Genomic DNA, 16,403 nt, shown 5'->3' on the forward strand with positions numbered 1-16,403 from the left:
ACTACAATTCCTAAATTTAACATGGCCTCATTTAAATGGGAGATAATTCTATGGCCTTGCTCATAAATTGATGAGGTGCAATGGAGATAATTTAAGGTCTATTTTCCAAGAATCTCCCTTTATGAAATATAGAAGATGTTCCTGTAAGTTGCCATTTCCTAAGGCTCCCCATTTTCCTGCCTTGGACATTATTTCAAACCTTATTGTGTGACCAAAACTTATAATTGTAAAACTGGAAACAAAACACTGCTTTCCTTTTTGTGAAAATAAGTTCCGTTTTTAAAGCCTTACATACAGATTTTCCCAAATTTGCCTTTTAGATATTAACTGATTTTCTTGGATTGTAAGTACTTTTAGTTGAAAGCAACTGTGTAATTTCCAAATCCAGGAGAGGCAAACTGTCTTTTTTTCTTTTTTTTTTTTTTGGTGATACGATTTCTTACTTTACTGTATTTAGAGAATTTCAGTAAAAGGGAAGCAATAAAAGAAGATAATTTAAGGGGATTAATAATTTTCAAAATGCCAGAGGCCAAATTATAATCAAGTTTTCATACATTTAGTTAATTAACACTTGGAAATTTGGCTTAATTTATGTGGAACTTAGAGTACTCTTAATAGGTTAGACACATGTAATTGCCTCTAGTACCTATAATCATCTTGATGCACAATTTGCATGGATAGGATGAAGATAAATGATCTGGAAAAGCATTAGAATTCCAAAACTCTTGCTAAATGTTCATACTGATGTTCAAGTCCCTTGAGGAGCACTCCAACCTGTTATTTCATTTTTAAAAACACTGTAACTATTTATCAATAAGATAAAGTAAACTTCTTGCTATAATTGATGTCAATATTGTATTAAATAGCAGTAATCTACTGTTATTTATCGAAAGTATCATAGAGATAAAAATAAATTGCTTTTCAGAAAAGTTTAACATGGTCCTTTTATGTTCAATAAACTGTGGAGAAATATAAAGCTCAATTGTTACTCTTAAAAAGTGTACATGTAGTTGGTAAGATTTGTTTAACAGAAAATAAAATGTATGTTAAGTCAATGAGACAAGGTCTAAAAAACAGATGAGCATAAAGAAATGTTAACTTTTTTATAACTACCTGGGAAAGTTATGGAGACTTATGTACTTGTAGTGTTCACGCTGGACCCCAGTTTTAGAATCAGAAATATCAGCGAATATATCATCTCATTCAGAGGGTACCAAGAGGAAAATTCTAACCTTCTAGAAGGTTCCATCCAAGGAATAAACCACTCTAATATATTCACTGCGGTTTCATCCTCAGGGCAGTGAGTGAAACTCTCTTCATATTCTGTCATGTTTCTAATTCTTCCTTCTCCTTGTCATTTTAATAAGAACCGAGAAAACCTTTAAGAAATATCTAGCCTGTTTCCAACTTTCTAAGTTAACTTAAAAAAAAAAAAAAGAACTTGTTGGTTTGGTTTTAAACACCTTTTATAGAATAACTTTAATCTATTTAAAACTTCTCCACTTCCTAGTCTTTGTCTGGAAATTAATGGAGTCTTGCCCACTTTTTGTTTCTCCTCAAAATTTTACCATCTTTTTTCCTTTTTGAACAACTGGTCTACAATTGAACTGATCTCTATTTGGACTCTTGCTTCCCAAAATATTCAACCAGTACTACTCACTCTCTCCCTTCTTGGCCAGAATTAGAGTCTGGTACTGCATTATGTTGTTGCGATAAAATCCTCAGGTTAAATTTAAAACAGTATTTCCTGTAAGTTACCGCATACCAGTGAGCAGATAATAGGCTCTGTTGTCTTCCATTGGGATCAGAAACAGAGCTAGTCTGTCTGACCTTTCTGCTATCCCTCTTTTACATTAATTGTTCTATCTACATTTTTGTAAGGAGAAGGTTTGTTTTGCTTTTGTTTTGTTCCAGGCTAGATCAAGTTAATATAGGCACCTTTCCTTGCAAAAGTTGACCACTCCTGCTTAGTGCCTGATTGTTATGATGGCTCTGCTCTGTAAAATAGGTTTTTTCACAAATGGAAATACAAGAGATGACCTTAAATTGTACGGGTTCTCCAACACATGTATTTAGCTCTAATAAAAACACCTCATCAGGAACTAAGTGCAGATGAGTGAGATGTCCATGCCTCCTCTGATCCCCCTCGTAGCCATTCAAAGTCACCCTATATTCATGAAGCATTCTGAGGGAGAAACTCCTCTCTCAAGGTGATTTGACAAAGTTTAGATTATTGAGGCGTTCTCAGTAAAGACCCAGAATCATGAACTCAGAATGCAGAGGGTAGTATTTAATTGTCTATTAGATATGGGACACTTGAGTAAGTGGAAATATTAGCTTGACCATATGAAATAGCTGATTTATAGGTCATATTGGCCACATAATAACAATTTCTTACAATTTAAATTAATAGACCAAAAATGAAATCATTCTTTAGAGTACATCTAGATGGCAAAAACTTGAAAATTCAGGAATTGTTTGTATTTAGAATCCTAATCTTGCAAGAAATGTATTAGATCATAAAATCAAACATTATTTAAATGTCACTTAAAAGTTATATTTAAAATTTTAGGATTCTAAAGTAGGAGAAAAAAAAAAGATTTTCAAGCTTGGTTCAAAAACCTAGAAGGGAAAACTTATTTTATACTTCCCTGTAACAGTTTTAGTCTAGAGGAGGAAAGGGTTATTCTATGAATCCAAATCAGACTAAGTGTAAACCACAGGGGCGTCTCTTCTCTAAGACCTGCTGGAGGACAGACACGCAAACATAACACCAGGGCTTATGACAGAGGCTGAGAATCCACTAAGGCATAGAGATATGTCCAGCTTCTTAAAAGTTCACTTTATAACTGCTTTGCTTTTGACCTACATTAGTACCCTATTTTCACCAATTGAAAGAAACCCAAGGAGGATTTTCACTTTTATGAAAAAAGGTAAAAAGCAAAAATAGCATTCAGCATTTGTTTTGCAGAGGCTGATTATAAAGGCAACAGTGCACCCCCAAAGTGGCCCAACCAAGCTCCTTCCCTGGACTCACACTCAACATCTCAGCATCAAGCTGCCACAGCTTTGTGTTGTGTGAGCAACTGTTTCATCTTGATTTCTTTTATTTTTTGCATCCATTAGTGAGATGTGTCTAAGGTAATTGCTGCTTCTTTTATTTTTTTAACATCTTTATTGGCATATAATTGCTTTACAATAGTATGCTAGTTTCTGTTTTATAACAAAGTGAATCAGCTATACATATACATATATCCCCATATCTCTTCCCTCTTGCATCTCCCTCCCTCCCACACTCCCCATCTCACCCCTCTAGGTGGTCACAAAGCACCGAGCTGATCTCCCTGTGTTATGTGGCTGCTTCCCACTAGCTATCTATTTTACATTTGGTAGTGTATACATATCCATGCCACTCTCTCACTTCGTCCCAGTTTACCCTTCCCCCTCTCCGTGTCCTCAAGTCCATTCTCTATGTCTGCGTCTTTATTCCTGATCTGCCCCTAGGTTATTCAGAACCTTTTTTTTTTTTTTAGATTCCATATACATGTGTTAGCATACAGTATTTGTTATTCTCTTTCTGACTTACTTCCCTCTGTATGACAGACTCTAGGTCCATCCACCTCACTATAAATAACTCAATTTCATTTCTTTTATGGCTGAGTAATATTCCATTGTATATATGTGCCACATCTTCTTTATCCATTCATCTGTTGATTGACACTTAGGTTGATTTCATGTCCTGGCTATTGTAAATAGTGCTTCAGTGAACATTGTGGTACATGTCTCTTGTTGAATTATGGTTTTCTCAGGGTATATGCCCAGTAGTGGGGTTGCTGGGTCATATGGTAGTCCTATTTTTAGTTTTTTAAGGAACCTCTATACTGTTCTCCATAGTGGCTGTATCAATTTACATTCCCACCAATAGTGCAAGAGGATTCCCTTTACTCCACACCCTCTCCAGCATTTATTATTTGCAGATTTTTTTGATGATGGCCCTTCTGACTGGTGTGAGGTGATACCTCATTGTAGTTTTGATTTGCATTTCTCCAATGATTAGTGATGTTGAGCATCCTTTCATGTGTTTGTTGGCCATCTGTATATCTTCTTTGAAGAAATGTCTATTTAGGTCTTCTGCCCATTTTTGGATTGGGTTGTTTGTTTTTTTGATATTGAGCAGCATGAGCTGCCTGTATATTTTGGAGATTAATCCTTTGTCAGTTGCTTCATTTGAAAATATTTTCTCCAATTCTGAGGGTTGTCTTTTCGTCCTGTTTATGTTTTCCTTTGCTGTATAAAAGCTTTTAAGTTTCATTAGGTCCCATTTGTTTATTTTTGTTTTTATCTCCATTTCTCTAGGAGGTGGGTCAAAAAGGATCTTGCTATGATTTATGTTATAGAGTGTTCTGCCTATGTTTTCCTCTAAGAGTTTTATAGTGTCTGGCCTTGCCTTTAGGTTTTTAATCCATTTTGAGTTTATTTTTGTGTATCGTGTTAAGGAGTACTCTAATTTCATTCTTTTACATGTAGCTGTACAGTTTTCCCAGCACCACTTATTGAAGAGGCTGTCTTTTCTCCATTATACATTCTTGCCTCCTGTATCAAAAATAAGGTGACCATATGTGCGTGGGTTTATCTCTGTGCTTCTTTGTTTTATGTCATTTTGGCTTACAAAAGTTTTCGTAGGAACACGATACTTTCAGAGGGACAGGTGGGAACTTACTATAGGCTGTTTAGCAGCTTTTATTTTGTAATTGTCCTGATTTAATATTGCTTTGTAGGAAGACCATTCTTCCCCATTCCTCACGCAAACACCACCACCCCATCTGTCTCCTTTTTCAGTATGGTGGTGGATAGCTGCTATTCTCTGATTGTTAGCATGTCCAGAAATCAATTATATTGTCTTTAAACCCACTGCTAATTTCTACAAGAAGCCATACCAAATGTTACAAATTATTCCATAAATTACAAGACTCAAAAAGAGTCACAGGGTGGGGAATGATAAAGACCAAATTACTCCTACTCCGTTATAAGCACCCATTATTTTTAGTGCCCATACATTTAAGTGTAGCTACCGTAATACAGAATAGTCTAGCAAAAATAGTAAAAAATAAAAACAGTCCATAGAAAGAGCCTTTGATATCTTGCTCAAGTCACTATGCTAGTCACCACTGTGTCAGAAAATAACCAAGCCCACACTTCCTTTGTCCCATAAAAGAATCCCAATATAAGAGAAAAATAATTCTCAGAAAATAGTCCTGAGATTTTTCTCAGTCTGTGTAAGCTAGTTGCCCACACTTTCTGAATAAAGTAGATAAAAGTATATTTGTAAGAGCAAGGCATTATGACCAGCTGAGTTACTGGAGTGTGTATTTTCTTTTCACTTTATGCAGGAAAGGGACACGACCTGAATTTAAAATTTTAATATGTGCTATTTATTTTCACAACAGAAGCACAAAGTATGAATATGTGGTAAGTTCTTATTTTTAAAATCATAATATTCCCTTCCAAATACATAGATTTCCTCATAAAATCTCCATAAAAGAGCATATGTAAACAACAATTGTGCCATGTTCAGAAGGATTGTGGTATTCTGCTTTGGAATGAAATTCAAATCCTATGAAACATTATTTTTCACATTCTCATTCTGAGAAAAACCTTTGATTTTGGGAGTAGAGTTGATTGTCAGAAAGAACCCAACTTTATTTCAAGTGAATTTGTTGTGTCAGGGTGATGTAAATTAGTAATTTAAATTTTTGACAATAAAACAAGTAAACTGATTTTTTCATAGTTTCCATGCTGAAAGGTGGCTCGTCTTCTCTTTTCCAAATCTATACAATTTTTGTTTATAATGCCAAAAATGTACTGGGTTTATATGGACTTTGTCTTTTCTACATTCCAGGATGGATAAAATATTGCTATTTTTCATGAACCAATAATATCAAATCCAGTTTGGGGATGGTCATTTAATCTATGTTCTATATTTCTTTGCCCAGTTATATTATGTTTATTTCTCTATAATCTTATTTGTGAAAATAATTGTCAAAAATTTTTTCTTTTATCTTAAAACTTGATGAATTTTATTATTAAAAGTTTTATCTCTAGTGTGGATAATAAATAATTTTGAGCATTTTATCTTGTTCTATTACTAATTTTAACTCTAAATAAAACCAAAATATAATGTCATATTGAAAACACGTCAGTTTTTTCTTAGCCCAAAGCAAGCAATCTTATGACCTCTACATGCAGTGTTTAATTCTAAATGCCATCTCATTATTTATATTTTTATAAACTGTTTATTTTTGAGTAGTTTTAGAATTACAGAAAAAATGCAAAGATAGTACAGAAAGTTCCCAGATACCACATACTCAGTTTCCTTTATTATTAACATCTTACGTTAGTATGGTACATGTGTCTCAATAAGTGATCCAATATGAATACTTTTGTTTTAAATGAAGTCCATGTTTTATTCATGTTTCCATAATTTTAAGCTAATGTCCTTTTTCTCTTTCAGCATCCCACAACACATGGAGTCCTCCTGACTCCTTAGGGTCATTTTGACTGTGACTTTGCTTATTTTTGATGGCTTTGAAAGTTTTGAAGAGAACTAGTCAGATATTTTGTAGAATATTCCTCAACTGGGATTTGTCTAATATTTATTTTTTCATTATTCAGCTGTGGTTGTGGAGGTTTGGGGAAAAAGACCACAACTGAAAATGTCATTCTCATCACATCATGTCAATGGTGCACACAATCAACAGGCGTGATTGCTGCTGATGTTAACCATTATCACTTTGCTGAGGGCATGTTTGTCAGGTTTCTCCACTGTAGACTTATGCTTTTTTTCTCCCTTTCCAGGCTGTTCTTTTTGTAAGGAAACCACTACACACAGCCCACACTTTGAGAGTGTGGGTTCTGCTTCACCTCCCTGAGGATGATGTGTCCATATAAATTGATTGGGGTATTCTGCATAGAGGAAGATTAATCTATTCTCATCTGCTCATTTGTTTACTTATTTGACCATTTATAAAACTAAGGACTTACGGATATTTATTTTATTCTTTGGGTTAGTCCAATAGAATTGTATCAACTTTGACGCTCAAGTTATTCCATCTTTAGCCATTGGGAGCTCTTTAAGTTGATATCTGTGTCTCTCTGACATAACCACATTAGTGTGTGTGTGTGTGTGTGTGTGTGTGTGTGTGTGTGTGTGTATGTGTGTGTTTAAGCAATTCCTTACTTATTAGGTTCATGTTGTAAATGTCCTGCCCCAGTTCTGGAATCAGCACTTTCTCAAGAAGCACTAGTTCCTATTATTGGAAAATGGTATTACAAACAAAGATTAGGCATGAGATGTGTTTGTTGCCACTGGGGGATCATTTAGTTTTTTTAAAAGCTCTCATTATGTTACTAAAAACAATAGAATTAATCATGTGATAGTTTTAGTCTAAGTTAGATAGATAATATTATATGAAGGAAATAGATGTTATGAATACATGCTAGGTGATACTGTGTAATGTAACTGATTTTTAATAGCTTGCTTTCCATTTTAAGTAGGCAATGAGAGGTCATTCCTCGACCTTCTGTTTGTTGTTTTATAGAACGAGACACTTCCAGCCTGAAAGACCATAAGTGTTTTTCCTTATCATACCCCAAAGTATATTGCATAGTCCAACACAGAATTACATTAAAAAATATATAAAACAACTATTGAAAATTCCCCAAAAATAATAAAAGCAATGAAGGAGTATGTTTTTTATATTAAAATTTGGGCTATTTAAAGGATTTTCAAGGTCCCTGGGTGTTACAGTAAATACTTTGGTAGGAGATGGCTTATCTTCTGAAATCCACTGGCTAAGAAGACATAATGTGGAAGCAAGAAAAACAAAATGGAGATACACAAACTGGAGTCCTTTTGTTCATTGTAATTAGTAAGACCAAAATACTTAAGAAACTTGTGAGATTATTGAATAAAAATATATATGTATTTTTTTCACATGAGTGCTATCAATCACTTATCACATTAAATTTTAAATTTCCCAAAAAACTACTATAGACTAATCTATCCCTTGTTAACCTATAAACCATAGAAAAACACTATTTTCTTGTTATCGATATTTCATTGGTCGTCTTTAGCTAATAATGCGGGACATTCTATGACAGAAAGTTCGTCTTAACATCTTCCAAGAACTATTCTGTACTGGATCAAATGTAGTATTTATAGTAAAAAGGGGGCAAAGCTGTATCAGAGGTGACTAATCAGTAAATGACACTAAAACATGAAACATCGCAAGTTAAAAATAATATGCGTGCAATTTAGAATGTTTCCTTCAGTAATAGCAAAATTGAGAATGTATATCTACTTCAAATATCTTTGGATCAGCTCAGATACATCAGTCATGACTTAGGATGCTTAGAAAGCCATGCACTGTATATGAAAGTTAAAGAAAATAGGGTAATAAGTATGCAAATATAGTATATGTGATTATCAATCCATCACAATAGACATGTCATGGAAAGGACATGATCAGTGTGTAGCTGGTGTTTTGTCTGTAAGCAGTGAGTTGATTACTGCAGAAGAGTGGGAAAAAATGAATCGCATGTTATACTCATTTTCTAAGACACCGTCAAAAGTAAACTGGGTAGCTTTAACAAAAACAGTTAACTGACTCATAGCTTTGGAGGTTGCGAATCCAATATCAAGATGTCAGCAGAGTTAGTTCCATCTGAGAATTGGATGTCTCTCCCCTAGCTTCTGGTGAGTTGCTGTCAATCTCTGCACTCCTTGACCTGTAGATGCATTACCCCTATCTCTGCCTTCATGTTCACATGACTTTCCCCCGTCTGAGATTCTGCATGTGTATTTGTGTCCAAATTTCTCCTTTTTATAAGGACACTAGTTATATTGGATTAGGGACCCATCCTACTCCAGTATGACATCATTTTAACTAATTACACCTTTAATGAGGCTACTGTCAAATAAGGTCACATTCTGAGGTTCTGGGGGTTAGGATTTCAACACATAAATTTGGGGGATTACAGATTAACTTATAATAAATGGTTAATTCTGAAATTAGATTGACCTTTATTATTTTTTGAAAAGTTTTTTTAAAGTAATTTTTATTGGAGTAGAGTTGATTTACAATGTGTGCCAGTTTCAGGTGTACAGCAAAGTGAATCAGTTATACGTATACATACATCCACTCTTTCTTAGATTCTATTCCCATGTAGGTCATTACAGAGTACTGAGTAGAGTTCCCTGTGCTATACAGTAGATTCTTATTAGTTATCTATTTTATGTATAGTAGTGTGTATCTGTCAATCCCAGTCTCCCAATTGATCCACTCCACTTTCCTCTTGATAACCATAAGTTTTTTTTCTATATCTGTGAGTCTATTTCTGTTTTGTAAATAGGTTTGTTTGTACCATTCTTTTTTTTTAGATTCCACATATAAGTGATATCATAGACTATTTGTCTTTTTCTGTCTGACTTACTTCACTCAGTATGACGGTCTCTAGGTCCACCCATGCTGCTGCAAATGGCATTATTTCGTTCTTTCTTATGGCTAAGTAATATTCCATTGTGTGTATATATATATATATATATATATATATATATATATATCACATCTTCTTTATCCATTCCTCCATTGATGGACATTTCAAGTCATACAATTATTTCAACAACCTGTTTTCTTAACATCATAGATTATACAAATTAATAGAATATTAAAATTACTTTGCAATAAAAACTGTTTATTTAGTTAAAAAAATGGGAATTTGGCTGTCTAGTACATTAGCTGAACTTTGGTGTCTTTTTTATTTCTGTGCACAGGTGTTTTGTTTTTTGAGTTTTTTCCAAACAACATGTTTCACAAGTTAAGTTAGGGATATTCATATAAACATGAGCATGAATGGATTAATATATATTTTTGTAGCCAGCTAAGGCTTTAGAGTTCTGGTTTATATCTAAAGAATTTCTTTGAGCTAAGAAAGAGGATTTTTTTTCCCTCTCAATAGCAAAAGTAGTCTGTATTAGCTTATGTCTTCCATAAAGGTCAGTTTTAACTTTAATCAGTATTAATTTTAATATTTTCTTCCACACAATCAAAGAATCATATAGCTTAATATCAGGTAATCCTGCATATATACAGAAGAGTGAAATCTAGAAATTGTAATATATTTTAATTTCTAAGATAGAGTGCCTTAGAATAATGTAAAATCCCTCATAAACGATTCTGATTTTTAAGAGGAAAGAGATTTGGGTTTGTTGTAAAAAATGAATTTTTTCTGGCATTATAGTTTTTCTAAAAATTTTTAAATGACATTCTGTGTTTATTTCAGAATGAATTTCAGGTGCTTTGTGATGATGTATGATTAATGTCAAGATAGCATAGAGTCACATGAGAATTTCTGTGAAAAATTTTAAAAAGAAAAATAAATAAGAGAGCCCATTTGTAAAGTGGATGCAATCATATTTTATGCGTGAATCAAATGTTCAACTCTAATCTTCTAAGAATCTAAGCTAAATTAGAAAACTTCATTAATTCCATAATGAATCATGCCAATTGGGTAAAGATATTATTCTTAGTTCAAAATTCAGAAATTTTATCCTAAGATCTTCATATTATCTTCAAAAATATCTTTAGAGTTGACACAGGTAATATTATATAACTATTTAATCACCAAGTCAAAAAAATATTGCATATCTACTATATGAGATACACTGTGCAGGGAGCTCATTACCGTAAAGAACACGATCAATAAAGGTTATTTATAGAACCTGAAATTAGTCTAGCAGGCAATGCTGAAATAAAAGAGTCAACTGTAAAACAGTCTTACTGAAGAAATATAGCAGATAGCACTTAGGAAGGGCTTATAGATTAGCCTTAAGGAGGCAGGGAAACTTCCCAAAGTAAATCACCTCCATGTTGTAACATAATGCAGTCTCTATGTAAAGGAGTCTGGGAGGCTTGGAGATTATTCCTGTATTGGGAACACCCAGAAGTTAGAGACGAATTGCATTGTAGAGGATATAGAGTTAGGTGATTGCTATCATACCTTACAATTTCCAAGACTGTCTCATGCACATAAAACCATCCTTGGTAGAAGAACTAATATCCTAGTAATTAAAGTAGATTGTGTTCAAAAGTGCTGTTCTCTTTTGAGGCACCTGTTTTAGCGTAGAGCTCTCATTGTTGCAGATGCAGTTGGAATGTAAAACAACTAAGAGTTTGAGAACTAACAATCAGCAAACTGCAAGTAGGAATAAAATATAATTTTAGAGAATTAATGTGGGACCTGAGTTGTGATAAAAATGGCAACCATGACCCATGTTCCAGCCAAGTGAGTGTATATCTCCTCTCTCAGCCCAAAGCCCTCTAATAAATGAGCATTTTATAATAAATCCAAGCCAGAGGTCCTTTTCCTCATTTTCCTTAAGCATTGCTTAGTTTTTTGTCACCAAGTTCTTCTACTGTAATGAAATATAAAATCATCTGATTTCCAATCACAGCCACCAGTTTGTATTGGGGTTTGGAAAGTATTACTGGGATCCCAAAGGACAGTTTCTTCTTGCCTAAGTCCATAAATTGTCAGCTCAAAAGTGCCTCCCAAGCATTTAACAATCAATTGTGGTTTTGTGTCATAGAGACAACATGACTCAGTAGTTACCTACCTTAGCAGTGAACATCTGCATAGTACAACTCAGTGTGTGTGTGTGTGTGTGTGTGTGTGTGTTTATTCACATTATTGAGATTACACATAAATATAGGATGAGGGATTAATATATATATATATTGGAAGTCCACAATACAAAGATCTGAAGAGTATTGTCATATTTATGATCTCTGCCTTTTCTCTTTAAGTAGGAAGGTAAGTCTTGTTTTGTGGGTGGCATCTTCAAGGGGAGTGGACAAGAGCAAAGGTAGCTTATCCTTCTGGGAGAAGATTCATTCTCCCCAAATTTGGAGAGAAATAGCCAACATGCGGTTTACTAATGATGCACATTATTTTTTGCCTTCACAGTTTTACACAGTCAACCTGCTTTCAATAATGTAAAACATGAAAAGTGACAGCTGCATCTGGTGAAATATTAAGCAGTTACAAATATAGAAATTGCTTTCCCATGGCTGACAAGTTATCTTCATCAGGTCTTGAGAATATGTTCTGAAATAGTGTGTGTGTGTGTCTTCACACATGTGCACATGTGTAGGTGGATTGAATTTGATAAAGATGTATAGTTTTAAAAATATCTAATTTTTTTTTCATGCACTGCCCCTTCAACTCTGTTCGGTGGCAATACTCCTTCTCCGTTTTCCACATGAAAATACCAACATGCTCCAAAATTTCTTGAATTATTCTTAGAAAATAAAATGTTAAACAGTAACTTTAGGTCACAGACACAGTAACCTAAAGTGACCAGCCACAAGTCATCAGTTCAAAATTATGACCTTTGGCACTTGCCCTCACATAACCACTCAGCCATTTTTCCTTTATCCTTAACAGTAAATACAAGTGAAAAATAAGAGTTTCATTTCACCCTGTTGAAAATAAGGAGAGATTCCACCCCCTACTCCCCCATTTTTCTTAGGGCATTTACCTTAGGAAACATAATTGTAAGATTTTTCTCTGTCTCATCTAAATGTATGTAAATCTTTTAATAACTAAATAAGCTCTCATCAGCTTTATGACCCAGGAATGTCTTTCGCAATGACTTGGCAACCATCTCTGAAATGTCATCATCAAGGAAGATGGAGCCCCAGTTCCTGTGGGCTGAGAAGAAACTAACTTCTGCAGGAGCCTCGTTTCATGCTGCAAACATATTTCCTATCATAACAGTATGAGAAGTTTATTATTTCTTTGGATAAAGCCAATTAGCTAACAGGTGATCACTCCAATCACCATGTGAATTTAAGACAATTTGTGTGTGACAAATGGCACTATCAAGTCCTTATAACATGTATTTAAAGTGTTGTATCTGCTTGCCTATATAAATGGGTATGATTTTATTTGATCTTTGCAATCTGTTAGAAGATCACGCGTGATATGTATCACATTCTGGTTTAAGCCTTATTGAATAATAAAACTATTCTTTTTCTCCGCTACTTTTGCAGGGAAGTTCTCTGAGGTGAGAGGAGATTTTCTTTCAAACTACATTTTCCCAACAATGTATGCTGGTCCCTTGCACCACAGGGGTCGGGGGGAGGTGAGTAAATGTCCTTTACTCTGTAACCCAGTGTTTCTCCTCCTCATTCAGCTGGTACCTGCAAGGCAACAGCAAAAGGAACTATACACTGAATAAAAAGCTATTACCTAGTGGGTCTGTCAGCAAGGATGACAGACTCTAGGCTCTCTAGTCTCAGCCTATGATCAGTGCTGACTTTTTCTCTCAACTGGAAATTTCTAGTTGTATTAGCCATTGTCATGGGCCGTGTCTCTGGCTAGCCCTGTATTCTTCAGTCCTTGTTTTCATTTATATTTAGCACTTACCCTACTCCTCATGGAGTTCTAGGCACAAGGGATAAAACAGTGAATGAAACAGACAAAACCCTGCCTTGATGAACCTAAAATTCTAAGTGTATATCCTGATATGGGCTTTTAAAAGGTAAGCAGAAGCATACTAAAATTTTAAGAGTTTATTTGAGCAAAAATCAATTGGAAACAGGCACCATCAAACCAGAAGTGGTTAGACATGCTCCACCAACAGGAGCTGGGAAAACACTCTTATAGAGAAAAGCCAGAGGCAAAGCAGGAAGGTTACTGATTGGCTGTAGCTTAAAACCTAGTTGGTTGCCTGTTTTTGATTGGTTGTCCATAGGGTTCAATTTGGTAACCTTGAGGCATGTACAGACTGATTTTGGCTTGCTTATGTAAGCCACCACAGCATTAGAGCCACCTCAGTATAATGGTCTCTTTGCTTTATTGTTTTAAGAGGGCTGAGAGAAATAATAATAATAGGAGGGAAATATGGGTTAATGGGGACCATTTAACAATTCTAGGTGGCTAGATCTAACACTCCGTCTGAAGAAGTTAGTACTCCACTTCTTACATTCCATGAGGTTTCTTTTAATCAGCCACTTTCATTTAAATCATTTTAAGGAGAATTCTAGTCTTACAAATATTCAGTTACCTAACTAAGAATTAAACCACATTGGTCCTATTTAGAACAAATGCAAGGGAAGAGCAAGGGAGAGAGAAAACAATGGATATTTCCTCTCACCGAGGTTGATGTTGCCCTAAAGTTATTTGCTTAATTAAGCAAGAAAGTTAATACATGAGCAATGTTTTATATGCATTAGGAAATAATCAAGAGTCTGGAAGTCTTACAAGATTATAAAGCAGGTACAACATGGTGAAAGTAATGGAAAAACAGGGCTGGAGGCACATGAACCTATTGTTAGAGGCTCTATATTAAAATGTACTGTTTCAACTTTGAGCTGGGTCCTGCTTTGACAGTATCCTGGATGTGGGCAAAGGAGTAATAACTGAAGAACTGTGACAGAGAGTCAGGGGAGGGTGGGAGGCTTTGGATGATGTATCCGTTTGCTACAGCTGCCATAACAAAGCACCACAGAATGGGTGGCTTAAACAACAGAAAGTTACTTTCTCTCAGTTCTGAAAGCCAGAAGTCCAAGATCCAGGTGCCAGCAAGGATGCATTCCAGGCCTCTGTCTTTGGCTCTTCTCTCTGGGTCTTCATCTGGCATGTTATGACCCGAACTCTGCCCCCTCTGCCACATTCATAGTAGAGGCCCTAAGCTCCAATGTAACTATATTTGGAGATAGGGCCTTTAAGGATATAATTTTAAGGTAAAATGATGTCATAAATTGGGGCTCTTATCCAATAGCACTGGTGGGAAGAGGACAGGACACAGGAGCTCTCTCAGAGGAAAGGCCCTATGAGAACTGCAAGAAGGCAACTGACTGCCAATCAGAAAAAGGCTGCAAAACTGAAAGAGACTGGTGCCTTGATCTGGGAATTCAAGCCTCCAGAATTGTGAAGAAATAAATTTCTGTTGTTTAAGCTGTCTGGTCTGTGGTATTTTGTCATGGCAACCTAAGCAAACTAAAACATGGCATTCTCCCTGTATGCATATCTCTGTCTGGATTTCCTCTTCTTAGGAGACTCGTTATATTGGATGAGAGCCCACGCTAATGACCTCGTTTTAATTACCTTTTTAAAAAAACTGTCTGTAAATATTACATTCTGAGGTACCAGGGTTTCAGATTTCAACATATAAAATTTTTGGAGTGGGGGACACAATTCAGCCCGTATGGGACGTTGAGGAATGTTGTATTATGATTCTCAAGTATTTTCCCTTACATCCTGCCACGCTTCCCTGTAAGAGTGTGTTGCCAACTGACTTTAACAATGAGACTTTCCTGTCTGATGGAAGGCAGGCTGAGGAAATATATTACATGGACGCCAAAGCAGAACGTCTCAATGCACTCATGTGCCTTCTGCCTTTGCCTCTTGAAATTCTGCCCTCTGCCGCATCCACAGCATGTCCTAAATATGGATTTCTCCCTCAGCCTGCATTCTGGAATGAGAAGGCAGGTGAAGCCAAGTGTAGCCAGGCTAACCAAGCAACATCCTATCTGCAGCCATCATTTAATATGAACAATAAAAACATGTTGGTTTGTATAATTTCTAGAATATTAGTGTTGTTTGCTTCCACAGCAAGCACTGACTGAAAAAGAAATATCTACAAAAGTGGCAAACTGCCACAGCAAACCTTTAAAATATGGGCATAAGCTTTGCTTCTGGATACCAACTAGTGAGGAAAATGCTATTGAAGTTTGCAACCATATTATGTCTCAGAAAAATATTGCGTATGACTACCACCTGTAGTAACTTGGAAGGCACGAAATTTGTCAAATAAATCTGTAGCTTTGGGAAATGAGGTTTTACCCAAGAGAGAATATTGGTAGCATAAATTGTTTATTAATAACTGCATTGGATACATATTGCAAAAATTAGGTTGGCTCAGAAAAAATAAAAGGCTTGTTTACAGTCAGCATTAAAAAACAGAAAATGAAAGAATCCAGAATATCAGGACTACAAGGATTTGAAGAAACAAATCCTCAATTCTAGGAAAGGAATCTCAGAAAAGAAAACAATCAAGGATGTAGTCATCATATCCTTTGTCAAAATATATGATTAGACTAATAGTGCATTTAGAAATTCATTCAATTAATGTGAAGGCTCTAGGAAAGAGAGCAAGGATATTATTTTATGGAAGGCTGAGAAATCAAGGTGGTTCTAATCGGATAGAGAGAGGCATGCTTCTATTGATGGGCATTTGGAGTTGAATGGAATCAATTAGTACAATGTTTTTAAAAATTGAGTGTGTTGTGTTGCCTAACATCCTACCAGTCTAGAGTAACAAATATTGTGACTATTCA

The sequence above is a fragment of the Aethalodelphis obliquidens genome, unplaced genomic scaffold (assembly GCF_003676395.1).
Source record: "Aethalodelphis obliquidens isolate GAN/ISIS:26980383/991018 unplaced genomic scaffold, ASM367639v1 scaffold29, whole genome shotgun sequence".
Classification (NCBI taxonomy): Eukaryota; Metazoa; Chordata; class Mammalia; order Artiodactyla; family Delphinidae; genus Aethalodelphis; species Aethalodelphis obliquidens.